The 27,748-nt window shown below is 37.7% G+C and overlaps 1 protein-coding gene across 1 annotated transcript in view; it reads right to left on the bottom strand.

Moving 5' to 3' along the window:
- Positions 1–15,783, bottom strand: part of LOC122796879 (collagen alpha-6(VI) chain-like) — a 1,248,728-nt gene extending 1,232,945 nt beyond the window's left edge. Inside the window, exons 1-2 of the mRNA XM_044065630.1 lie at positions 15,709–15,783; positions 15,026–15,151 (exon numbers count right to left, since the gene is read on the bottom strand). The gene's annotated coding sequence lies outside the window, so the exon portion shown is untranslated. The remainder of the gene's footprint in view (positions 1–15,025; positions 15,152–15,708) is intronic.
- Positions 15,784–27,748: the final 11,965 nt, after the last annotated feature.

A 27,748-nucleotide genomic window follows, 5' to 3' on the forward strand; every position in this document is an offset into this window, starting at 1 on the left:
CATCTCAACCAAAAAATAAAAAGGTCACACAGATATACTATTTAAGGTATTATGGAGTGAAAACTACAGGTCGGCTGGGTCTTTCTTGCAATTTAGTACTGGATGGTATGTTTGTGTGACCTTTTTTACCCTTTTCTTTGGATGTTATTTGGGATGTTTTGCAGGCATCCTAACATCAGGCTTACTTTTAAGCTCTGTGTTTCTAAAACATAGACAAAATACCCACTTATGATGTGCTGATGAGGTCAAGAAAAAGGTCGAAACATGCATTTCTTGAACTAGTTGGGTGTGACTTTATTGGCCTGAATAAACCCATAAAGACTTAATAAGTAAAAAGGAAAAAGTCATGGGCATTTAAAATGTAGCTGAAACAATGATATGTTATTAAGGGGTAATTTGCATGCATGTCATCAACCTCCACTAGAAGACTCTATTTTTGATAGTTCTTTTTTGCAGTTCATTCTACATTGGGAGGCAGCATTGCCAGTATGCAAATCAATTAGAAGATAAAAATAGTTTGTTGTCTTTGAATTGTCATGCAATTAAAGAGAATGATACATTATTCAGGAATCATAAGTTAATAGACAGTAAAAACAGATGAAATACTGATTAGACAGGATGGAAGCACCAGCTGCAATTAGAGACCAAGGGCTCAAACTGATAAGAAGTCTTGATTAATTTAATAAACAAGAAAAATGAAACATTTTAAAATATTTACAAAACAACAAACAAAATTAAAGACTGATTGCTAAAAATGTGCTTTCCATTGACATTTCTGTCTTCTTAATAGTCAGTGTAAGCAAGTTTATGGTTCATTTGACAAGCAACACATCATGATTTAGCACTTCAAAATGTGTGTGTCTGTGTTGCTCTGAGAGACAGGTTTCCAGTAGTGACATTTTAGAATTACCATATTTCTATTCCTAATGAAGAAATAGAATAGCAAAGGATATTTCTTCAATACCAATAAATGGCACAGTTTTGAGACATTGGTTTAATTTTCATCCTTCGCTTTTTCAAACTGTATTTCAATAGCATGTAAACTATTTGCCACTACTAGCTTACGGGGTTTGCCAAAGCACCTTTATTTTGAATAGGCAAAATAAAATGGATGCATTTGCAAGACAGTCCCCTACGCTGAGAAATTAGCTGCTTGTGGCAATCTATTCTGTTACATTCTGTATCAGTTATAGCAATGTGCATAGAATAGAAGTGTTGAGCATGCTACACTATGTAGGCCGTGGGTGGTAAAGATACTTTTAATTTTTCCATCCTATTTTTTATTAGTCTGAGTTTTCCTTCCGGATCTGGAAATACTTTTGACCTTTTATCGGACATATTCTTTAACTAAGTATCGAGATTTAGACATTACTTCACTAGGTATAAAAGTCATAGCAATTAATGGGAATGCAAGGACATTAAACTTACACTTGTGCTTGTGCCTTTCGGCTTTTCCCGGTTAGGGGTCACCACAGCGGAACTCCGGTCCGCTAATGATTGGCAGTAGAGTTTTACGTGCTGGCTTGCCATGCCTAATGCACAACCTTCAATGAAGGAACACCCATTCACACATGTCACCACACACACTACTCCTCTAGAATGATTTGTTTTCACAGATTTTTTAGTGAAACTTTACCACTATAAAATGCATTTTTATATCGCCATCCTAATAAACTTTTTCAGGTCAAGTTAAGACAATACACAGCGTATAGATATAACCAGCATAATAAAAAGCTGATATTTTCTGATTATTAAGAGATATGTTTTTTTCTAACTAAACTCTTATTTTCTTAAAAACAAAAATAAACTTAAAAAGAAATCTATAAACACACTCAAAAGCAGGATTTCTATTATGCTATTAACTCAGACCTGTTTTACAATTTCTAAATGAAATAATGCCACCACTGTAGGCATTTCTGTGAAATAATGGATGTTTCAAGTCATGAACTTAGGCCTCATCCACCTCTTGCCTATTTCTTATCTCTAATGTCCACCACATCAGTCATTATTCTTTGTTAATGAACAATGAAATACAAGGGAAGCAAAAAAAAATATGAACAGAAAAAATACAGAGGTACTAAAACCATTAAACCATTCTGGGGGTTGGTGGGTGGGGGATGTAAAATAAAGACAGGAATGGGACAGAGTAGAAGCAAATGCAGTAGGAACAAACAATGGTGGAAAATTCCAGAGCTATTTGTTTAACATCTGTAGTTCAAAATACAGTAGTGTATTCGCAGCTCAGACTGACACGGGTACAAAGGCAGCAAGAAATTACAATAGGTGTTTTGCTTCAAATGAATCTTGTGCTATCCTTGTGCAAATAATCAGTAACATCTATAAATGTTGCCTTGCCTGCCTAAAAATTCTATGACAAATCATACCAAATAGATAGGTTCATACCTTCATAGGTTTTTACCAGGGTAGTGATTACTAGGGCCTTTAGAAGCTTAGATATCTAACCAAAATATATCACATGTGTTTTTGTGCCTTAGAATTTGTTCTAAAGGATGCATGTTAGGTAGGACATGATTTAATGGTTGCCACTGTCCATCAGAGACATAGGTGCTAGAGTTGGGGTGAATTTTTGATTTCCTATGCTCTTGTCCATGTTACGCTTGAATAGAGTTAGGGAAGGGCTCTGCTTCTTTGAGATACATACCTATCCCTCCAACGTGTCCTATTTATGGTATAAGCAAAGTTTATGTCCTCAGATTTCAGCATTGTGATGCTGTTTATTCTGTGGATATGCAAAACATCCATCAAATTGAGATCCAAGTATACCTTGTATGCCAGGTGTAGATCACCTCTCAGCAGTCTGTAGGAAGCAGAGTATAGAGAAAGGGCTTTGAGGTGGCCTATGTAGGTCATTAATTTTACACCCTGAATTCTTTTTGTGAGGAACTCCTGTTGACATTCCAGTTGTCGCATGTGTCTGGTCAGGTACATACCAAAGGGGGGGGGGTGCGATATTCAATCATGGTTCTGATGAAGGCTGAATACAATGGCACAATGACTTCCCTGGAACCAGATACCTTAACCTTACTTATAAGTTGACTGATATTTATTTATTTATTGATATTTGTTGACTGGGAAAGTCCACTGAATCAGAAACCCATTTTCAGTGGAGGCCCGGGGAGAAAAGCTCCATTTACAAATCCAAGTATATAAGACAATTTATATATATATATATATACATATATATATATATATATATATATATATATATATATATATATATATATATATATATATATATATGTATATATATATATATATATATATATATATGTGTGTGTGTGTGTGTGTGTGTATGTATATGTATATGTATATGTATATCTATATATATATATCTATATCTATATATATATATATATATATATATATATATATATATATATATATACAGAGAGAGAGAGAGAGAGAGCAACATCCAAAATTTTCATACAAAATTTCAAAGATTAAAATACATCAAGTAAAGTATAAAGCTTTTATATAGTTTTATGGCATATATGATTTTCTAAAGATCAGAAACACAGAGTGCCAAGATTTACAGAGTGTACTTAGGGTTAGTATTATACTTTCTTATTAACCAAATTTATGATGCTTGTCAACACAGTGGCCTATTATGGCTTGAAAATTAGATTATGAGAATAAATATAAAATGAGATCATATTCACATGGAAATATTTTATTGATATTGATAGGAGACATACTACTTTGATGTGTTGGACAAAGCTTAAGGTGGTCTATAGTTTTGTAAACAGGGGCACATTGGTTTGTTGTGGAAATGGTTTTTTTATAGTAAGTTTAAAGTTTTTAAAGAATCCAATTGTGTGATATAAGGGGGTAGGGCATTCCATAAATTAGATACAGAGTGTGAGTGCAGTCTTTGTCCAGCTCTTTTATTGAGTTTGGAAACATTTAGAAGTTATTTGTTAGTGGACTGAAGGTTTCTGGTGGGAGTGTAGAACTGTAGGATAGAATGGAGAGAAAGGCAGTTATCTGTGTTGCATATTAGTTTATGAGCTAGTGCTAGTTGGGTGTAATGAAGGAAATGGTGGATATGATAGTCCAGTGGTGAATTCTGCCATTTTTATAGTAGCATGATTGTAGTTTGTTGCTTAGAGCTATAGGCAGGTATGTAGGTTAGTAAAAATAGGGGAATCATAGAAAAGGTATGGGAGTAGGAGGATATTTGCCAGTTTTTTTTTTTTTGTGGGTTTATCCACTTATGATTTCTGTCTATAGAGTTTGCCTAGTTTAAAGTGTTTTTTTATTGTGTTTAGAATATATTTCTCAAAGGATAGTTTATCATTGACAGTAATGTCTAGTAATTTTGCTGACTTCACTACTTCAATTCTGGTCCTGTTATGGGAGTAAATTGTAAAGTCATGGGGTCCCTATTATAACAACGAAAAGGCAATCTGTTGAATGGCCAAAAAGTTGAATATTCCAGACCTGGAAATCTTATTTGTGGTGGGCTGCACGCTCCCACACCCCCGCTAATTATATATACCAACTCCAAGATTACACTACAGTCAGGAAAGGGCACATTTTTCGATCTTCACTGTACCGCAATCTCACAAAACCAATCTCAAGGTCTGGAATATTCGACTTTTCAGAGTTTGACAGATTGCCTTTTCAGTCATCTAATAGGGACCCAAGTCAAGTGGAGGTGGTTTAGAGAAAAACAGTAGTAGTTTGGATTTTTTGGTATTTAGAAGAAGTTGTGCTTCATTTATCCAAGCGTCTATGTTTGTAAAGACCTTTTGTGTTATTTTTTGGAGGTCAGAGAAGTTATTGGAGGAGGATATTAATAGTAGAATCATCAGTGTATCGAAAGATTGAACTTTGAAAAAGGACTGAGTGAAGATCACCTATGAACACATTAAAATGAATTTTTTAAACACATGTTGGTCGAAGACTAGGTTACTGTCTATTCTAACTTTCTGGGTCCTATCTGAGGACCAGATGGCGATCCAATGTGTTACACAGGGGTTTATGCCTAATTCCATGAGTTTGTTTATGATGCCTTAGTGGGATATTGTATCAAATGCTTTAGCCAGGTCACGATGGGCAGTATGCACCATTTTGCTCTCATTCATTGACTTGGTGACCTTCTCAAAGAAGTCTGTCATGTTTAATATCCATGAGCTGCCTTTGATGAAACCAAATAGGGGGAAGAGGGCAGTGTCTGAAGATTTCTTACGTAAATGTTAATCATTTCCATGATAAGTCTTTCCATGGATTTGCGTATGAAACTAGTCAGACTAATAGGGCTATAGTTTCTCAGATCTGTTGATGGTCCGCCCTTGTGTAGAAGGATGACTGTTGCAATCTTCTATTTGTGTGGCACAAAGCTTGTTTCAATGCTATAGTTCAATAGTGACTCCAGTATCCCTGACAGACTATATTTCAGGCTTTTCAGGAGGATTCCTATATTATTTCGGCCCATCAAAGGTGTGTTCTTGACTTCAGAGAATGCAGCTAAGAACTGCTCCCTGTTGATAGTCAGAGAGGGTTATGTCAGATGGTATATCCTGGGAGGTAGCTGAGGAAGAGTTTTGGGTAAAGTGGGTAAAGTTAGAGCTGAATTTATATGACAACAGATTTGATATGTCTCCCAGCTCTGTGAACATGGCTCCATTTATAACTAGTTCAGCACACTATTGTGTGCTGCCTTTGAGGTTCCTGATATAACTAAAGAAGGCCTTACAGTTGTTCTTGGCCTTGGAAACTATCTTTACTGCAAAACTGACTTTCTTGGACTTAGTTATCCCTCTTAGTTGTCTATTTAGTTCAATGAGAGAGTTTTTATTTTTTTTTGGATGTCACTATTCCTAATTTTAGCTATGGCTTTTTCCTTTTGTTGTACAACCTGTTTAATTTTGTATTGTACCTGTGAGGTTTGTTTTAAGAGTTTGATTTGAGTTTACATCTGGTAGGTACAACAGCCTCTGTGCTACTGTTCACATGGTTGTACAGAGTTTTTGTAAACAATTATACATAGGCTGCTGTATTTTCTGGATTTTGAGGGGCTTGGAATTTTGAGAGGTTATTGCTTAATAAAAGGTAGTTTGCCTTGGTATAGTTCTTAACTGTTCTTAACTGTTACAGGGTTTACTTGCGGTTGCAGAACTGATTTGTATTTCAGAGGGGATAGCTATGTGATCTGACTTTACCAGAGAGGACATAAAACTGGGTAAGGTGCAGCATTCTGCCATTTTTTTCCGGTAATTTGAAGTTGTGTAATATTCCCAGTCTATAGAGGAGTAATTAAAGCCCCCCATGAGTATGGTATTTGGTTGGACAGTGAATGTCTCCAGTAGGATTAAGTATGAACTATGGGTTTCCAGGGACATAGAGGATGACCTATAGCTTGCTAGGATATGGTATGGGACTTTTAACTAGCCTAGAGGTATGCCTGTTATTGATGTAGATGAAACCATCTCCACCTTTAGCTCTTGTCTGCACAGCTGCTGATCTAAATGTGTGGAAAGCACTGAAGTCACTTTAAACTATGTCTCTGTAATTGCACACATCTACATTCTGATAGATAAAGAAAACTTTGAGGTAGCACAGTTTTTGTTTACACTTCTGGCATTGAGCAGTAACACCTTTAGATTCCCATGAGTTGATTTTGCTATGTTGGAAGGTGTATCAGTCTGGCATTGCCTAAAAAGTGTCTGCATGGGGAGGTCAGTTAGCCAATATTGAAAAACTAGAGAGGAGAGGCGCAGACCATCTTGGCAAAACAACATGGTTTGTTAGCCATATACTCCCATACTGACAAATATTATGTCCTATATATCCTATATGATATCAGAAACAAAGCCAATTATTAAAGTCAATCAGCTTTTGTTCATATTGTGGCATCAGCCTTGGTAAAAGTAGGATGATGATCAGTGCTAGGAATATACTAGCCTGTGAGACATAATTTGAAAGTTCTCCAATGTCTCTCTTCATATATTCTAAAAACGTATGTCTCATGTCATTTACACCTACATGGACTATGACTGCGTCATACTAGTACCTGTTTTGCACTGACTTGAATGCATGCATAACTCGGAGATCCTGGCTTCTGATAAGTAATGGTCTATTATTTTCTCCTTGCCCAGCCTGGTGAGTGGGGCATCAGTATGTTGCACAATGGAGTCCCCAGTGACTAGAATCCTGGGTAGTTGTTGGCTTGCCTTACAAGTTTTCACTTGATGGTCTATGTGTGCGGCTGTATGTGCAGTGATAAGTGCGTGCTGCTTTTGTTGAGTGTTCTTTGGTTTGCTGAGGATAATTTTTGTAGGTGGAGCGCCTAGGAGGACTTTGGGGTTGGGGACGATTGCATTTAAGTGGCCTTAGCATAAGCTGGTCTATGTGTGAGGTGCATACTAATGTGTGGCAGGTTTAGCGTTTGTGTTTCTGACAACCTGATTTTTATTGTGTGTTTTAAGATACAAGAGCTTTGCCTCCAGTGACTGTGTACATTAAATAAAAGCTAAAAAAGCACTGTCAATGCCAGGAACTGCTTTATAGAAACTTTTATTCCACAAACAATTTAGTACAGATTGAGCGCTTTCATCCCCTCCTGGGGATTTCATCAGAATCTGCCATATTACATTTTCATCCCCTTTAAATACCCTACCCATTTCTGATGTCATTCTTTAATTAATAAAACAATTAACATTTTAAAAGGATAGCTTCCATATAACTATCTTACACATACTAACCAATGCAATTTCCTACTACTATATTTCTAACATGTAATTCAAAACATTCATAAAAACACTACATACAATAAAATGGAATGTTTATAGTCCAATAAAATATTTAAATCCATAAAATATTTAAAACAGCATAAAGTGGATTTTTACAGGCTTTAAATATACTGTTCTTCCTTTTTGTTCAACACTGGCTTAATAGATATAATTTTATTCAACCCTGGGGGCATACTGGCTTGTAACTTAATTTGCCATTCAGTCTCCCTTTCTTCAACATAATTTTTATAGTTCCTTCCCCTTGGGTTTCTTGAGACTTTCTCCAGAATGCAGAACTTAAATTCCTTACAATTATCTGACAATTGAATATGCCTAAAGAGGGCATTATTAACATTCTGTGTCTGAATTTGATAACCATTTTCATACATCCTGTCCCTGAGTCTCCTTTTGGTTTTCCCTACATAAAACCCTGGACAGGATGTACACATGGCTAAATATATAATTCCCCTTGTTTGACAATTCCCTTTTACTGGTCTAATAACTGTCTTTAGGTCATTCCCTAATGTGATACATTTATCTTGACAAACAAACATGCATTGAGAGCATGTCCCACATCTATTAGTCCCTGTTCTATCATAAATTTTCATATTTTCATTCTCAAAATTATTTTTTAAATTCCATCCTACCTTTTATTATTATATTATTACAACATTATTATTAGAATATTTTACTATTTCATATAACTTAAGTTAACATCTTAGGCTTGAAGTTTTTAACATTATTAGATATCTTAAGCAGTGCAACATGACTTTTGGTTTTGTATGTAAGAAAAAGAAAGTCTGTATCTTTAAATATAAATGGTGCTCAACACACATCTGTTAATGATGTCTTTGTAATGAGTATTTAGGGAGCTAAGGGGTGATACTCTGTTTTTTCTGAAGAAGTCAACTGTAATTTGTGACGAAAGTGCTCAACATTAAATTTTATTCTTGTTCCTGTGGTGTCAGCTCGCTTTATGGTTTTCTAGTTTAGTACTGTTTCGTTTGGTTTTCATTATTGCAACAATATATGAATTCAATAAAATCTATGTTTATTTAGTAATTCTTTTGTACATACAAACTAATTATAGCTATAGAGTACTGCCTCATCTGCAAGGTCGTCATGATACAACAGCTCGCCATATTCATAACAATCAACCACCTGACTGACTAGCCAGCCAACTAACCAATCAACTCACTGACTGACCAATCAACCGACCGAATGCCCAAACGACCACCCAACCAACCAAATAACTGACCCACCAACCGACCAATCAAGTAAATAAACAAAAAAAAAAAATACACCAAAAATTAACAGGATCCTAATCACTGAAATATTTAATTTTACATGAAGGTAAAAGAAAATTGTGCAGTAAAGTCTGATAGTATATAGGATACTCACAAAAAGCATCATCAGCAGATAAAAGGACACTGTTACTTACTGTCATAGATTGTTAATGAGATCCCATATAGAACAGGTAGTGTGTGTGTGTGTGTGTGTGTGTGTGTGTGTGTGTGTGTGTGTGTGTGTGTGTGTATGTGTGTGTGTGTGTGTGTGTGTGTGTGTGTGTGTGTGTGTGTGTGTAGTTTTACCAAATGTAAAAAAAGCAGCTACCACCACTTGGAAAATGGATATTTAATCCAACAGCTCAGTAAAAACAATAAAACAAAACAAGAAATGCAAAGTTTGATGATTGCTTTAGGGCTGTGCCCTTCATCAGATAAATTGCTCACATTCAAACACTCATTTAAAGGGAGTAACAACCAATCTGTGCTCAATACTGAACCCGCCTTTTTTAAGGCAGGTTTTGATGGAATGACATCATTAAGCCCTGGATGTCTGTGTTCTGTAAGTTCTATTATCCATTTGGCCTCTTCATATTCAGTATGTGTGTAGTTTTGGAGAATCCATGGCTGAGAAAACACGAGATGGGAGAAGGTGAATGTGGAAAACATAAAGAGTCCTGAGTCTGCAACATGAGCTGAACACAAAGGTACTAAGGAGGACATAATATGCATACAGAACTTCAGAGAATGCAAAGGTTAAAGGTACTGTGAAGGAAACTGACAGTGACCCAAGTTAGCCACTGTTCAGAAAGGAAGGAAAAAAGGAAAAACACACAATCAAAAAGACAGAAAATACACCACTCAAGAAATGTGTGGAAATCTTTTATAATCGAGTGGAGTGAAGCACATGAAAGACATACTGAGGAAGTTGATGGTACAGCAATTGTGAAGAGATTTAATAATATATGGCACAAAAATAAATTCTTGGTAGAGTTTGGTAAGGCTAAATTGTTCATTAAGACAGAGCTATAATTTATCCACTACATATGGCAATGGACTGCTACAAAACAGCCAAGTTATCATAATCTTATGATACATTTTGTGTTTATCTGTTCCTACTTCCTCAGTGAGTAATCTCCACATTTAGTATACTGAATGCATTGCTTCTTCCAGACTCCATGCTGTTTACTGCTGAAATTTTCAGAGTAAGTAGCTATTTGTCTTTTATGCTTAACACATAACTTAAAATCACCCTCAATGGCAGATAGCCTAGTATTTACCTATGAACCTACAAACCTATGGTCACTGAGAGGCTGGAACCTATCCTCCCACTTTCATAACACTCACATTTCCCACTCATATTTAAGGATAAAGCAAAAAAATTAAGGAAAAGGCCCCAGACTAAAGCCAGTTTTGAAATACTAACATTGTTAGCACATAACTTCTCAAAACAATCACCAGTTTTACTAGGAATGGAGCAAAATTTTGAGACAAAAATTAGAGGCACCCCCCCCCCCAAAAAAAAAAAAAACAGGGACAGCTGATATATACCTTACAGTCAAAGGTCACTGGCCAGCAAAACTAATCTTGGATGAAATATCGGTCTGTTGTGGGATGTACTTGCACACTCACTCAGTGACTGCCTGCAGACCTATGAGCATTTTCAAGGATTTCAGATTAATGTGAGGCATGCCTTTGAGATGTGGTAAGAAACAGGAGAAACAAGTGGAAACCCACACAGACACAAAAAGAACACGCAGACTCTATCCAGATGGACCCCAGATGAGAGTCATTCTGGGGAGCGAAGCACTGTGAGATAGGAATGCTACAAGTTTCAAATGAAAAATTATAGTAGAACTATTTGCCTTAGCGGCAGGTATTGCTTCAGACCATTATATTGCCGAAATAAAATGCATCACATAATCTGAATTATAGATTTCTACAAAGCGAGCAGCTGAAAAACAGTGCAGGAAATACCACAGAACATGTCATAGCAAGTGACTGTTTGCAAGATACTGTGATACTGCTGTTCTTTCATTCCTTCCATTATAAATTTATTAAATTACCATCACTTAATACAAGAATTTAATTAACAAGCATAAGGATTGAATGATTGGTGATGGTAAAAGATCAAAGAAGTAACATACACGCCAAATGTCTTAACAAACAAGGTTAGTTTCAGGTCCTTCTATAAAACCTGGGTATATATAGTTTTAACACAGACAGTTAACCTACTATGCAAACCTGTTCACTAGGCTATATGACTACCAGTGATCCTTAAATCCATCTTACAAGCAAAATTGACTCATCTTTATACTCAGCATAAAATAGAAGTATGTATCTCTGCGTCAAATGCTCTTCCTGTCTCATCTACACTTAGTTATTACTGTGAAGTTATTAGAATTGCACAGAGTCTCTCTGACAGTCCAAACACTTCATCTATGATCATTGTCACTGTTGTGTTTGGTCTGTACATTTTACAAAACTGGCATTCTGTTTAATGATTTGCATCCAAAACTTGTTTCATTCTTATGCTTTAAAGATGTTCATTAATGTATCTGAACAGGAGTCCCAGTCTCCACAATCTTAGAACAAATACAACAAAACTGACCATGATAGTACAACCTGAAATGGGGTAGCCTCATTTCTTCACTCTTGAATTGTTAGGAGTCATCTGGCAGTATAAAACAGATGAGAAATCACTATGAGTTGAAACGCTTAGACTACTTCAGTTATCTAACTCTGAATCTATATACGGAACTGTTTTATGCAATAGAATATGTTCTGAAGTCAGAAAATTGTTTAGAAGAATTAGCTTACTGAAGATTTTTTCTCAAAACTGATGCAAAATAAGCACACGTCTAATAGCTCCAGTCTTTAGTCTAGCAATGATTATGAGACTTCATATTTTGATGCTTTAATTAAGAGTTTGCTCATTTTTCAGCTAACTTTTCACTAATCACACTAGCATGGTATCACAGATGTGAACTGCTTCGATGACTACTGACTAGGGACCATGAATCATTTTTGCTCATCTTTGCATCACTAGTAGTAGACACAGTTAAGCATTTTGACTATCCCAGAAAGCATCCATCTTGCCTGAGATAGGACATAGATGACTGTGCATTGTGTGACAGTCACTCGGTGCAGAAAAGCACTGAATGCGTAGAGATCTGGTCAAACACTTTACTAACAGTGCAAATAGGTGTCTCAAGGTGTGTGTGAGAGAACACATATTGTAAGGATGATGATAATAATAATGATAATGAAGGGAAAAAATAAAAAAAAATCACTTTGCTAGCAATGTAATGACAACTAACACACAATATCCTGGTTTCTGGACCAAGTACAAAACAGTATTAGCTAAAAGTTAATTGTTCCCTGTACAATGGTTTGTGCAATTACAAAGGTAGGTGCACCCTTTGGAGAGTTAGCTGAGTTTCCAGATCAAATGCTTTGCACAGCAACAGAAATGTACTGAGATGGCCAAAAAAACCCCATCATTGCCCCAACTTATTAAATTCAGAACTGTGTATTATTGCAGTACATGCTAGATAGCCTTATAGCGTGACTTCTTTTTCACTTTAGGCTCTTTCTAGAGCTGCGTTTATACACACTGCAGACTGTTGTTACTTATCAGTGTGAGTCACAAAATAACTTTGGGGTGTAACTACATCACTTTTCAGTAATTAGTGCTGTCAGCTGAAGTTTTTATCAGTGGTTTTACTATCCTGGAGGGAATGTTACACCCTCACCACTGCACATTGTACATATTTTGCGAGTGAAAGGTCATGTGTCATTACTTTGCAGATCATGAACTACTTCCTCATGTACCCTTCCCCCTCCACCAATAGATAGCCATTTTAAGGTATGTTGGATAGACCATAACACTTCATGCAGGATACATTACTTAACAGTCCAGGAGGGAAGTGTATACCTAGGAATAACACTACATTGACATTGTATCTAGCATCATTCACTGTATTTTTAACAGCACATCATAAATTCAGTCACCTACAACTTATGTCTTTTGATTAGACATGCTTGGCAACATTGCTACTATCAATCTTCCTCTCCCTCAAACACTAAACTGTACAAGTTATCAGAAATCCTGAAGCTGTTTGATGCCTGGTAAGAATTAAATTATCAAATGACTATTACAGTTATATCTTCCTAGGCGGCAGCTAACAACTTTTGACCCTTTTCCATGGAAGGCAATAAATCATCAGGAGTTGACATTATCTGAAGCCAAGACTTAGGAGTCTGATATAGTTATACAGGCATAGTTTTGCTGCAGGAATGTTAATTCATAATATTTGGTAGTAAGACAAACAAGTGTGCATCTAGAATTTTGGCCAGCAGAATGCATATGATAACTTAGACAGTCATTAGGTACTGTAGTTTAGAATTCTTTTCATCAACAGCAGGAGTTAGTTTATCAAAAAAAGTTTTAATTGCTAGACATAATTACAAATCACATTCTTTTATAAGTACATTACTTGATCCCTGTTATGATTCTTTTTTTACTGAAGGACCATAAAGTATTTCCTGCTCTTTTACTTAATGTGCATTTAATGCAAACAGCTGTACACTCTCATTCTTATAAGAATACACTAGTTAGATTTCTGGGTCAAGTTAATTCATAAGTAAATCTTTCAGCATCTGCTTTGCATTCTGAAGCACTGGGGCATACTGCTGTTTTGTTTCTGATCTGCAGCGCAACCCTCCAGAAAATGTTGCTAACTATACATAGGTACAATGCCCATTATAAATTCATAGATAGTTACTATGTATTCAGTTCAGATGACCACTGGAGCTTCTAGCCCAGTTGCTCCAGAGCAGTGCCTGCTTGATACAATAGGCAAATGGAGGGTGAAGGAATCAAACCTTGGTCTACAGAAAGCAGGTTGTTAACAACATATAACCTTGCTCTTCTACACTAACTGCTGGATGGTTTCAGTGTCTCATCAAAGCTAGTAGCTACAAGGGCACCCACGGGAGAACATTCTAAGCTTGAAATTATTTCCACTGCAAGCAGAGAAAAAGGCCATAGCTTACAGGAGTTTGTAAGTTTTAAAAATATAAACAAATAAGAAAGCAATGTGTCAAATGATAATGAAAAGCAAAATAAGAGAACGGTGCTTATACACAAAATAGTAAAAACTGCCTAATGCAGCAGTATATATCAGATGATTTGAGAATAACTGTGCTGCGTTTTACTGTGACATTCATCTGTAGGTTGAAGCACTCATCTTTAAAAGGAAAGCAGAGCATGGAAGCAATACTTTAAGGTTATTGACATGTGGGGTACACTATACGTTTACTAAGCATGCCTTGTTTCTGTCTGCATCACATACCATTAGGTAAAGTACGCACATCTGAGATATTTCAAACTAACTCTGAAAGACAGATGTGGCATGTTAGTCAAACACTTTTGGAAGACAACCTCAGCTGTCAAGTCTGTTGCGGATATGGATACCAGCTGCTGAGGTGACCTGCTGATCTAGGGAGGTCAGTCAGGATAGCTTCACCATTAAACAAGAATTCTGAAAGTGGGATTTAGGAGCTGTTTATACAAGCATCTAGCAAAGTATTTTTATGAAAAAGCTTATGTAAACTGTTTCATTAAACTAGAAATGTTACACCATACAAATTATAAATGGTACAAAAATGAGAAATACACTTTTAAAAGCAATACCAGCAAATTCACTGTAATAAGTCAATAACTTAGCAGTTTTTTCCCTTATGCCCTTCCCCTGAGATCAAATGACAGTTTTAATGTTAAGACTGCTGGGTACAAAACATTAATATTGATATTTACTGCTTTCAAATAACATACAATAGATACAGAGAAGGCACTACCAGTATAAAAGGAATGTTAAAACTTTTTTTCTTGCAGTTAAGGAAAAATACTTTTCAAACATTTTGCTTTCTTTTTGTATTGATTATCCCTGCATACTTGTATATCACAGAATACACACTTACCTAACTGGCAATGAGTTGAAAGCTACTGCCAGCAGAATCTCGGATTTGGTTTGCCCCCTTTTGCTTCTTCACATTCCGTTAATCTTGAACTGTAGAAATATGAATCTTTGGTCCACAGTGCCCAGCCTGAAATAAAAATAAAAATCCAGTTATTTAAGAAAACAATGCACTCAAATGTTGTTGGTAGATGGAATGACATCACAAATATGATTATTTGGTGTGAGTTTTATTTGCTGAATTTTATTATAGTGAATACCATTTTCTTTACAGGATTGTTTGCACATAATATCGTAATCATGTTATAACACGTGCCGACTATAAATTCTAATGACACGTACAGCACACAGTAAATTACAATCAGAGATGAAAAAGTAGTGATATATACACATATACACCAGGTAGTATTTTCATAAAATTCTGCAAAAACTCATGTCATGCTTTCATGAAGCTCTGCAAAAAAAGCCTGCACAAATGAATTTGTGAAATGCAAATGAGAAATCAATTTAATTTGATTAGCCTTTTAGAGACACGTGTGCTTTCCCCCTCTATTTCTCATTATCTTCTTTGTTTGTTTGTTTCTGACTTTTTCAACTCAGTAAGCAGGAAGCTAAAATAGATACATTTGCCATCAGAAACTAAGAATGAATTAAAAAAATAGTGAACTCAATGAAACTACTGCTTACTGAAATCCTAGCATCTAAGAGATCCTGCTGTGGATGTTATGTCCTTCCTTTCCAGGGAAGAACCGGCCTTCTGATGAGTTTAGCTATCAAATTTTTCATTTTGTGAAGTACACTCCCCCTCAGAACACACCCGCATTTATTCTGATAAGTCTGGTTACAATACTGATGGAGGCAAACACAAAACTATTAAAACAAAAAAGCAAAGGAAAACTAACTATATACATATATTTGAAATTAGCTTAACATGCCTCAGGCACTTCAGTAGAAGCTTTAGAGTCCAAATGGTATGCTCTTTCAAAATGATATAGGAAAGCAAGAAGGCATAATATGTACACACAGGGTAGAAGGCTCTAGGACTTAATTTTATGGAGGCGATGGCTAAACACTGGAACAGCCTGCCACAGAGGCAGTAACATCAAGAGCAGTGGCAGACATTGGGAATGCTTAGCTCGGTTATTAGGTAGTTAGACCAGGTGAAAGAAAATAGAAACAGGCTATTGGTTAAGCAAGATCTGAAACTTTTGTGCAATACAGAAAAATGGGCATACTATATGAGAGCCATTAACCTTTTATATGAGAGACCACAACTCAGAAAACAACTTTATGAGGGTGTGTTTATAAATGCACTCAACAGAAAAAGTGAATTATGCTATGTATGACTAGGTATGATAAGAAACAGAATTAAAATGTATCAGAAACTGCAGGACAAATTAAGAATGTCACCTTCAAACAAGCAGTTTTAAAGACAAGTTACTACATTTTCAAAACAGCATTATCCCATACAGGATTTGTGTAGATATGGTTGCTTGTGCTGCATTTAAAGATTACGTGGTCACAGGAGCATACAACTACAAGCCAAGTACATTTAACCATGTGTGCCTTATCAAACACCACCCTTAGGATATACTCTCCCATTGTCATGAAGGCACAATATGTTAGTCTGTGGATGAACATGCAGGTACCCATGCAATTGTCAAGGTTAGTCTCGAAGGAGGCAAAGGTGTCACTCTGATGAACATGCAGGGATAGTTTATTCCAGAGATGGAGCAGCTATTGAGTAATGAAACTATCCTTCCAACATGTTTTATTTATATTTTGTTGGAAGTCAATCCTTTCTTGAGAGATTATTCGAGTAAGGTCTTTGATGGTATAGATTACCAGGCAAAGAGCTGTGTGTGTGTGTGTGTGTGTGTGTGTGTGTGTGTGTGTGTGTGTGTGTGTGTGTGTGCGTGCGTGCGTGCGTGCGTGCGTGTGTGTGTGTGTGTGTGTGTGTGTGTGTGTGTGTGTGTTGGGGGGCTATAAGAGAAACAGCATGGGTATAAGGTTTTTAGTTGGTCTTAGAAGATAAGGGTTATTAGATCAGCAATTTTATTCATCAGGAACATTTAAGGCCATTCTAGCTGCAGTGTTAAGGTAATGGGTGTGTTAGTGATTGAATGGAACATTCATTGAACATCATTCATCGCGCATAGACCATTGAACCATCCCTTCATCGAAAGACCAAATGATCATGAAAAATTACATTGAACAATCATAGTTGGCCAACATGAAGGGAACAGAATGTAGTAAATATTTACCGGTGACTGAAGGTAAGGAAACCGGTACTTTTCCCACTATAGTGCAATCTCAGATTTAGTATATACAATTAGCAGGGGGTGTCGGGGGTGCAGCCCCCCACATAAAGAGTATTCGATGAAAAACGGACACTCCTTATGTGAGGGGGGCTGTGTCCCACATCCCAAGCTAATTATATATACTAACTCCAAGATCGCACTACAGTGGGGAAAGGGCAGATTTCCTTAACTTCCATTACCTGTAACTACCTACTACATTCCAGTCCCTTCATGTTGGCCAGTTATGATCATACGATGAAATTATGTGTGATCATTTGACCTTTCAATGAAGGGATGGTTCAATGGTCTATGTGCAATGAATGGACATTTGATGAATGTTCCGTTCGATCGCTAAACACAGACCCAAGGTAAATAGTGGAGTCTCTCAGGTTTCTGTGCTGAGTCCTCTCCTGTTTGGCATCTGCTTCTCTAATCTCAAAAATGATAACCAGGACTTCTGGTTAACCAGATTGGTAGATGTTTGCAAATTGGGATTAAATGTTAAAATCCCTTCAGATAGCCGCACTCTTCAGTAGAAGCTTATATTAGTTAATACACAGTGTATGGAAAATGGGCTTAAAATGAATGTTAAAAAGTACAGTATTTTTTTTTCAGAAAACAGAAGGTTCCTACAAATTATGGTATAAATAATGCACTCTTTCAAACTAAAAAGGTATTCTGGAGCCTGGGCACTTGGTGTTGACAGTTCCTTTACCTTTGATCATTATGTGGTAACTCTTATCAGGAAATATTTGTGCTTAGCATAAGTAGTAGCTTAAGGTATTTCATCTACATCCAAAGATATCTTTTTCTCCCTATGTTCAACACTGATAAGATCCATTGTAGAGTAGAATGCCCCATTTGGTATGTGTCTCACATAGCATCTCAACAAACTCAAAAAGCCTCAGAGGTTCTTAACAAAAAAAGAAAAAAAAAAAACTTTGGTCTTAAGAACCAGGAGACACTGAAAGCTCTGTCCCTGTACTCTTTGTCTTATAGAGTGTTGAAGGGTGATCTGTGTCTCACTTACTATGCCAAGACAAATCTAGTAGCCTTTGATCACCTATAGCTCAGTAAGACAACAGCTAGAACTAGACATCTTAACCTTCATCAACAGATAAGCTGAATGAATGGTGTTCTTTGTCTTCATTCAGATTAAACATGGATGACTGGATGGGTGTTCTCAAATTTATCCCAGGACTAACTGACCTCTCCTTCAATGAGAAAGGAAGTAACAGCCTGAGGGTAGTAAATAGCAAGGGATATAAGGTCCTTAGTCTAAAATAGCCTTGAAAATCCTGTGAATATTATGAGTTGGTAACACCATTTTGGATAGTTTAGCTCATTGCATGGTGTTATTTCTTAATTTCCTAATGTAAGTAAAGAAGGATTTGTAGATATCACAGTGCCTCATGTCAGTTTGAGTTTGTGCTCTGCTTCGGGCTTTCTAGTGGTCATTTTTTGTCCTTGATGATCTTTTTGATTAACCCCAGGAATCAATAAACTCTGTGTAGGAATAGTGCTATTCCTACACAGAGTGAATGGTGTCTGCATCCGCATAGCCTTAACTGCAGTGTGTCTTACATATTAATGAAGGAACGCTACTGAGAACGGCTCTATGGACATGAACACTGAATGAGTTCAGGGGGTTATTTTAGTAGTGCTTGCAGATCCAACATGCCCCCTGCACTCTGAAAGTGCCATACAGCACTTTCTAGATGCTTTCAGTGTCAGCGACACTGAAAGCAGGAATTGAAATGGAAAGCAATGCAGGAGGTGTGTGACAGGTACTGTCACACACCCCCTGCATTGTCAAAGTGCCGTATGGCACTTTCTAAATGCTTTCAGAGTCCACTGACACTGAAAGCAGGAATTGAAATGGGAAACAATGCAGAGGTTGTGTGACAGGTGCTGTCACACACCCCCTGCATTGTCAAAGGGTCGTATGGCACTTTCTAAATGCATTCAATGTCCACGACACTGAAAGCAGGAATTTAAATGGGAAGCAGTGCAGGGGGTGTGTAATAGGTATTGTCACATACCTCCTGCATTGCAAAAGTGCCATACGGCACTTTCCATACTGCTCAACCATTTAGAGCAAAAATTCTGGACAAATCATACAATGATGGGGGGCATACCTCTCAACCACTTAGAGAAAAAATCTGGACAAAGCCTAAAATGATGGGGGGACAAATGGGGACAGATTTTAAATATTGCCCTTATAAACTTAGAAAGTTGATGGAGGAACAGGGTTTGTATTAACGTAACACATTTGGAAGGATTAGAAATCTGAAGCTCAAATATATACCATTATGTAGTGACTTCAATCCTGTTATTGCCCATCCAGACTTAGAGAGTTGATAGAATGACAGGTAGTACATTTCCAAATATGAATTACAATTAGTATTAATACATGTAAATGGAGTGCTTATATTAATTTTGTTTCCATTCTAAGTTAAGTGTAAGCATAGCTGAGCGGGTTTGCACATTGCGGCCCTCTGCTCAGCATTGCTTAAACATCTCATAGGAGCTAAATACAAATGTATAGCTAAATCGTCAATGGTGTGATAGCATAGTGGTTAGAGTCCTGGCTTTGCATGTAGCAGTTCAAGTACCAAGACCAGCCTTTAATTTTTACATGGAAAGCATTGTTAAAATTAGCTTTTTTTATTTTAAATTATATAGTAATTGATATTTGTTAACCAGGGAAGTGTAGCTGGTTCAAATTGGAAGTGTCAGTGCATATAACTTGTGAAATCATCCATGTATATACAAGTGTCTCATACAGTATAGTCACAACTCAAGGTAATGTAATGAAAACACATAGGGGGATGTCATGTAAAGTAAATCATATACATTGAATAATATGTCAGTCATGATTAATTAATTTATAAATTTGATATTTTTTCATAAATGAAAACTAAGCAGTGCTAAGCAGTGCTCAGCTCTGCTCAGCTGGTTTGAGCATTGCATACAAATTAATTCTAAGCAGCAGTCAGCCAGCTAAATGGATTTGCACACTGCTAACCACTGCACAGCATTTTCCCTTTTAAACACTGCTCAACTCAGCTTAGCGGATTTGCGCACTGCTAAGTTGTGCTGAACATATTCAAAATGGTCCAATGACTGCAAAGGGCAGGAATATGGCCTTTTTCAAATTGCACAGATGGTAATACAGCCAGGACCTGTTGTAGTTTGATCTGTGCAGGGACCATGTCTGGCGTTGAAGAGGGAGTACGCTTTTGGGTGCAGCGCCAGGGTATTCTAGAGTCTGGGGTCATGGCTGAACTCCTCGTCGAACACCATGATGATAGACTCCTGCAGGGCCAGGTATGGCATCATTATGCTGACCTAAAGCATAGGAAGGGGGTGCTCTTGGCCCAGTGGATCCAAGATGCACGGGCATGGAGTTCTCAAGTATTTTGTAAGTATCCCATCCATAGCTGTACCAAATTCTAGCCTGAGTATGTGATAGACAGGTATGCACAATGTTTGTTCCTTCCCCCTACAACTGCTGCAGAGAGGGCTAGCAATGTGGAGGCCCATGCTGACAGACTGTCAAGGCTGTGCCAACAGGCTAGTGAGTACAGATCTGTTTTGCAGTATATAGTAAAATAAATAAGAAGGAATATATTGTTTATTACCAGTAGATATAGTGTGTTATGTGTCTACTGAATAAATAATATTTGCCAGACTAATATTGATCTACAGGATATGCAGTAGTAAAGCACTGCTTCATATTAGTAAAACAGAGACTGATACTACAAACTGTTATATTTACTCTGGTATGTTGTTGTAGAAATAGAATTCATACAGGTTCTTCACAGCAAATATGGCTGTGACAGCATGAATTAACTGAGGTTGTTCTGAGAACCAGCTATTATGCAAAACTGTAGATTGTGGAGCTGTAAAACAAGATATAAATGAAATATGTTATGCATTAAGATATGAACCCTGAATAGTAATGTCTAATGTATTATAGTGTGTCCCCTGCAGCATTGCTTTGTGTTAACCTTTGCTTTCCAGATTGTATTATTTCAAAGGATTAATACACAGAACACTAACAATCTGTCATGCATGAATCTTAGGATTACAAGGCCAGACTATCTAACTCAAAGAGTATTAGGCAGAAATCAGTCAAGCAAGTAACAGTAGTTTTCCAGTAGCTCAGTGTGATGAGAAATTGCTTTGTTGGGCATTTTAGCACATCCAGACATGGTTCAAATTCAGGGAGTGGTACTGAGATGTGTGCGTATATGCACTCAAGAAATCTTGAATATTTGTAGAAACAGTCAGATAGTAGTAACAGATATTTTCTCCACAGGTCTTACAGGTAAAGAAATGTTTGTAGTAGCTGTATGAAGGATATACTAATACACTGTGTACAACTGTTCCACTGTCTAACCCCATGCCTGCAAATGACAGCAGGATAGGTACATACACCATGCACTCTTCCTGATGCATGTTTCTCAAGTGTCATGCTGTCATGGCTAGTGGTCACTGCTGCCAATAACCTTGGACACAGATAGGAATCCAGGTGAAGTATGCCAGTAATAGACTCACACAACATCAGTGCAGGGTACCACTTCTTTGTCAGATATGTAACCATGACATGTACAAGCCCCCTCTAGTAATGTTCCCATAGTTATCACAGTATGGGGCAGACTGTGATAACTATGGGAACATTACTAAAGGGGGCTTGTACAGGTCAGATATGTAACCCTGACATGTACAAGTCCCCTCTAGTAATGTACCCATAGTTATCACAGTCTGCCCCATACCATTACAGATTGACTGTTTTAACAGGTATGTACGTGCTACAGAAGCTATGGGCCATAGGTAGGTGTAAAGTGAGGGCAGACCTGTAGAGTATTGAGCAGTACTGTTGTGAAAAATAGAAGCTTATACAGTTGTTGACTTTTTTCTCTCCCTCTACCTCTCATCTGCATCAATAATTATTATTCATATACTACGGGTATGTTTTTCTCAAAGTCTAATGTTGGGACTTGTGTTCTTTTATTGTTCATATATTTAATTGGTTGCATATTAACATACCTTGTTTAAATACCATTGTTGGTGGCCTGTTGCTGTCAATGGTACTGGCATGCTGTTACAATACTTACTGTTGTTCCATTAATGCATGTGTTCTGTTTGCTATGCAACTGTTACAAATCTGTTGTTTTGGATTAATTGGAACAGCCATGCATGCTGTTATAACTAATTTTGAAATGTTTTGTTCATGACTAACCAATATATCTTGGAAAACCTCAACACCACAGCACATTTGGGAAGGCAGATTTTAGCAGATCCACCTGTCCCACATCATCTGGCGGTGGCACCAGGTCCAGCACATCTGGCACCCAAACTGGAACTTCCTACTCTGCTGGTCCTGCACCACCTTCAGGTTGAACCACCTCAGGGGATGGGTCCTGCCCCCCCCCAGGCATGGGCATGGAGAGGAGTCCATCACCCACCACAAATTCCGGGGTATGGTGTGCAGCATCATCTACTCTGAGTTGGAAGCACAGCTGAGCCAGATGGAGGGCCACCTGGTGCACCTGCAGGGCCAGGCTGCCCCAGTTGTCTAGCCCCCAGCACAGCCACCTTCGGGCCATGAAGGTGCAGTGGTGACTGCCCATGGGTGGGGAACCTCAGTCCCACTGTATCTATTTGGGGGCTCATGGGCCTCTGATTCCCAACCATCATCCCCGTCCAAAGTGTTTACCCCCTCATGTGTCATAGACTGCCCCTGTTTGCTGTCTTGTTCATCTTGTCTATCTGTGAATGCAACCTACCCTACTGAACCTACCTCCCCAAACATACCTACAGCCCTTCCCCAACATCCTATTCTCACCTTAATAAAAAAGGGCATCTGTCCTGCAAAAAAATCATTGCCCCATACATAGGTCTACATTTTGCCCCCATGTTCAGTGACTTAAATCAATCTACACTCAAATTACTATACAAATGTATTTTGCCAACACCCTCCCTGTGGGGTGTGAGGCTGTAAACTCCAAATTTCCTGCATCAGTCACAGCTGTTGCTGCAAAAGAAATGTAGAGCTATGGTCCTTTCTTACACCTGTCTTGCACATCCCTAGCTGCTTTTCCTAAATGTTTACCCCTTGCTTGCCCCCATTTTACCACTTTCCTTTCACCCTTTTTTCTTTTCTTTATTTAAAATTAGCGTGTGTTTAAGCAGGAATAAGCACCGCTAAGTGAAGCTAAGGGGACTTAAGCGTCTCTTAGCATCACTTAGCTTCACACAAAACCACACAAACCCACTTACAATTGCTTAAAAGTGCTTTCATCACTCTGTCTCAATCAGCCCTTGTTCTGCCCAGTAACAAAACAACCAACCCTGCCAGGTCTTGAACCCTGGACCCTGTGCACTACAATCCCAGCAATGCACCACTGCACCATCTGAGCTATGGTAATTTGCAATGCTTTTACAAACATATCATGCATTACAGTCATTTAACATAAGGGGAAAAATACACATCCCCTGGCAAGCTTTAAACCCAGGAACTTGTGCACTCCATTCACAGCAATTACCACTACTCCACATGAGCTATAAGACTTAGCAATGCTTTGGTAAATATATCATGCAGGATGGTCATCAAACATTAGGGAAAAGCCTGCTAAATTAGTAATGTTTATATATATATATATATATATATATATATATATATATATATATATATATATATATATGTATATATACTCAACCTCTTAGTGCAAGATATCTGCACAAAGCCTGACAAAGTGTGTGGGGGGGATAAAGGCCAAACAATAGGGACATATTTGAAAAATGGATGTTATAAACTTAGAAGGTTGCTAGAGTATTACGGTTTGTTTTAATGTATATTTTCTGATAGATTTCAGGTCTGAAACAGAAATGATTGTCATCATTTAGTGATGTCAGTGCTCACATCATCCCAGTGATTTGTCAGAAATCTTTAACAGTTAGGGGAACAGACCAAAAATATGAGCCACACATCTAGACAGTCTATAGAAATCTGGACAGTGTAGAGGTATGACTGCAGTCATGTAACAGAAGGGAAAACACTGAGATCTGCCAAACATTTTACCCAGCACCTTTTGAACTACAGTCAGACCAATACAACATTACTCCAAATCAGCTCTGTGGAATTATTCATGCATTTGCAAATATTACATGCACTACAGGGATGTAACTGTAGGGTAAAACAGACATTGATGAGAAATTGTCTACCCACAACCATTTGTACCACAGTCACAGCAATTTACCAGTAAGCCAACTTAACTCTAGAGTATAATGACTGTTTGAACAGACATATCCTAACTGCTAGTCACACACTACTCCTACATATGCTGCCCCAAGTCACAGTGTGCTTGGAATCCTGAGGTATTATGGAACATTTCTCAGTCTGCCCCTACAAACATATGCAGCTGATAGACCACCAGCAACTGTAGCAGCATGCACAGTCAGATAGAAAAGGAACTATGACACTCACATCTATCCCTCTCCCTACTCAACCCAACAAACATTTACACATTACACTGCTACACAGTCATGACAGTCTGTTAACAATGGCCAGACATACTTAACTCTCAACTGTACAGATTTCCACACAATGTCCAGGGTGTGGGACCATGTTTATGGCCACTGCCTCATAACATTTCTGGGATTCGGCTTAATCACTGGGATGATATCAGGAGTGAAGTCACTAAATAATGATATACCATACCTCTGAACCTCTTACTGCAAGACATCTGGACAAAGCCTGACATACATGGGGACAGAGGTCCAAATATAGGGACATATCTTAAACAATGGTGTTATAAATTGAAAAAGGTTGCTGGTGTTGCAGGGTTTGTTGTAACATAACTTTTCTGAAGGATATGAAGTTTGAAACACAAATGGATGTCATCATTTAGTGACTTCAATCCTCACATTATCCTACAGATTTGTCAAAAACAGAAATTGTCTGAGGAACAGACCAAACATAAGAGGCAAACCTCTGGACATGCTGTGGAAATCTGAACATTTGAGAGGTATGTCCTATACATATTACTGTCAGACTTCAAATCATGCAGAAAATGCATGTCCAGACAAACCCTGTTAATCTACCAATCTTCTAACTGTATAATAGCAATACTTACAACCTGTCCCTAATTCTGGAACTTTGTCCCCCATTTTGTTGGGCTTTCTCCACATTTCTTGTTCTAAGAGGTATTTCCACCTACCTTCTGTGAAGCTGTAGCTCCCACACCTCCATAATGTCCTCCTCACAGGCAAGGAAAAGGGGCAAGGCCCACATGAAGGACTTAATTAGAGCACTGTGTTGCTATGGCATTGGCTAATGGAAAGACAACACAGTTGTTCTGAATGCAATTAGCAAGTGGGAGATACAAGGCAAGCTGCTGCCTATGCAAAACAGGTCTGAACCTTTCTACACAAAGACAGACTGTGACTACACAAACATAAACATTTGCATTATTCTGAGAAAACTCTTCAGCACTATAACAGGTATGTCAATCAATTAAGCATGTAATGGAATGCAGAGGGGGATGCAATAATGTGAAATAGGAGGTTAAACAATATGTCTCAACAAGACTTGCTAGACTGACATGTTGCTATCCAGCATCTACAGCGATTCCTGCTGGCTCTGTCTGCAGTGACATAGATCACAGCTCTGGCCCCTGAGTCAGCCCAGTAAAGGTCAGCTCACATATGACTACTACTGGAGTGTCTGCTGTCCAATACTGACTGTGACACTGCCAGACCAGCTACCTGGTATGCTGTAAATAGTCATATGTCACCTGTGAATACTACTATGGTACATATGCTTATCTTACAAATGTAAGAGACCTATATAGGGTATGTGCATAGTAAACAACTAGCGCAGAAGTGCGTGTTGAACTGTATGTTATATACTGAGCTCATACCTTTCAACTGTCCAGAGTTTTGCAGACTGACCACAAGTTTGCCTCATATTTGTAGTCAGTGCCTAATTACAATTGTGTTTTGTCTGGCAAATCACTGGTAAATTAGTAAAGACTGAAGTCATAAGATAGTAGCATACATTTGAAAGGCAGATGTCATAACCTTCAGAGTATTCCTGTGAATGTAACACCTACTTTGCTAGCAACTAAGTGTGTTACAGCTGGATTTATAAAGTGTTACTATTTTCTGGCATTTGCCTTTATTGATGTGTGCCTTTGTCCAGATGTCTTGCTCTAACAGGTTGAGAGGTATGACTGAGCTGCAAGAGTGTAAACACAGTATGCCATACTGACAAAGAACAGAAATGTATATCAGGTATTACCTGTACACATGTATGTATTAATAGTAGAAGCTGGAAGCCTCAAACATACAGACATGAGTTGCAAAATGTCAAGTAAATAGGCTGTACTTGTTTTACAAATGTGTTATCTTAGTTCCACTGCATCAAACAAATATGAATGTCTACAGCTACAGGTTGTTGTATTGCCTTCAAACATAAATGACTACTAGGTTGATTATAATTACTAAGTTAAAATTGGAAAGTGTTTAACTGTGTTATGACTTCCAGTGCTACACACATCAGACAGATATGTACACCTGACACAGAAAAGCATGTTATTTGCTGTTAGCCTGTGCTGTTAGCCTGTGAAATGAAAGCAGGTGAGAAACACTGATGTAATATGAGATAGCGCAGCATTAATGTGGATTATTACTTTCAGACCTGTTACACACAAACAGCTTTGCATGTTGTATAGGAACTAGACAAATGTGACATTGTTTACATATATATGGCAATATGGTATATCTGTCTGATGCTTGTGTGGTCTGCATTGCTCTGAGTATCCCTCATATCTGCATGTAATTTAGATTTGAAGCTCAGTATTTCAGCTTTGATTACTTGTATTTTGTATGTTATTGCAGTATTACATTTGATTGGTTATATGTATTCTGTTCTGTTGTACTTTTAACAGTTCTTGGCTAGGTCTGTTAACAAAGGATACCAAAGAATTCCTTTGAAACATGTGAATAGCAGCAGTTAAGTAGTGTGCATAACTGAAGCACAGCATTGCTCTCTTAATTACAAATATCTGTAGTTAGCCAAAGTGTTTCTGTGCTGTGCAGTGCTCTGAGTATCAGTCATCTCTGCATTTAATGTTGATTTGAAGCTCTTTAGTTAAGCTTTGGTCACATCTATTTTGTATCGTATTCCAGTATTGCATTTGTTTTTTTTTTTTAAGTTTTTTGTTTTGTTGGAGTTGTAAGGGTTCCGCTTCGTTGTGTTCAAATATTTGTTGGCATGTGACTTGCCCGCCCCTACTACAAATCTCATTTTGAACACTTGTCCCAGTTGTATCTCATCAGTTTATCCTGCTGAGTAGACAGATATCATTAGGGCCACTCACCCCACCACCCTTCGTTTCTCAACCAGACATTATCGT

Source organism: Protopterus annectens, chromosome 3.part0 (assembly GCF_019279795.1).
Source record: "Protopterus annectens isolate FY-2018-M chromosome 3.part0, PAN1.0, whole genome shotgun sequence".
NCBI classification, from domain to species: Eukaryota; Metazoa; Chordata; order Ceratodontiformes; family Protopteridae; genus Protopterus; species Protopterus annectens.